Below are 789 nucleotides of genomic sequence, written 5' to 3'. Positions count from 1 at the left end.
GAAATTTGCTTCCTGACGGCATGATGGACATCAGTTACTCATTTTGTTCACCTTTAATTAACTGTAATTCTCACCTGGGATATGCGTGTATACCGTATACCATACTGTTCATGCCGCCGTATATTTTGACACATGAGCCGTTGAGCTTTCGCCTCTATGATGCGAATGGTGAACGCCTTAACGAAGACCATGTGCTCTGTGGAAAAAAAAAAAGTGGGAAGCTTCACGGTTTTGCACGTCATCCTTGCGCAGGGGCCATGCTAATCTTCTTTATCGTTCCAATTTTAGTATATGTAATTTGGAAGTTACAGTCACAGGAGTATTGCGTGAACTATTATACCTACAATCGTTGCGGCCCGATATGGCGACGGTGGAAGGGCGAATTTCCAATATAAACAAATATAGCTTCTCCGTAGATGCTAAATGCAATAACGGTAGTGATCATTCTTATAATGCGCATAATTCCTTTAGTGCTTATCACAAAAAAGATGCTACGTTATGTGTTCAACTTTTACTATTTTAATTGTCAGTGCGATTATTTTCCTTGTAGCGCCATCTCACCGGCGCGCGGTAGAAATGAGCGCGACCCGCTTCGTTTGAAAGTCCTTAGTTTCATGTTACCGCCAGACTTTCATACCAATTGTTGCGTAAGTCGTATCCGCATCGTTGTGAGGGTGGGACAGTCGTGAACGGAAGTACTGTATGATTACTCTCCTATGAATTTGATGGGTGCAGCTTCAGCGCCTATAGTTTCGCAACATGCTGCTTGTAGGCAGCTCTAAGCGGAAT

At 43.1% G+C, this 789-nt stretch overlaps 1 non-coding gene across 1 annotated transcript; it reads right to left on the bottom strand.

Annotated features, from left to right (window-relative positions):
* Positions 1 to 207: 207 nt before the first annotated feature.
* Positions 208 to 309, bottom strand: LOC119372833 (U6 spliceosomal RNA). The gene has a single exon (XR_005179723.1). It is a non-coding gene; the product is annotated as a U6 spliceosomal RNA (small nuclear RNA).
* Between the last annotated feature and the right edge of the window lie 480 nt (positions 310 to 789).

The sequence above is a fragment of the Rhipicephalus sanguineus genome, chromosome 10 (genome assembly GCF_013339695.2).
Source record: "Rhipicephalus sanguineus isolate Rsan-2018 chromosome 10, BIME_Rsan_1.4, whole genome shotgun sequence".
NCBI lineage: Eukaryota > Metazoa > Arthropoda > Arachnida > Ixodida > Ixodidae > Rhipicephalus > Rhipicephalus sanguineus.
The sequence above is the reverse complement of the archived record's forward strand: the minus strand, read 5'-3'. Positions and strand labels throughout refer to the sequence as shown.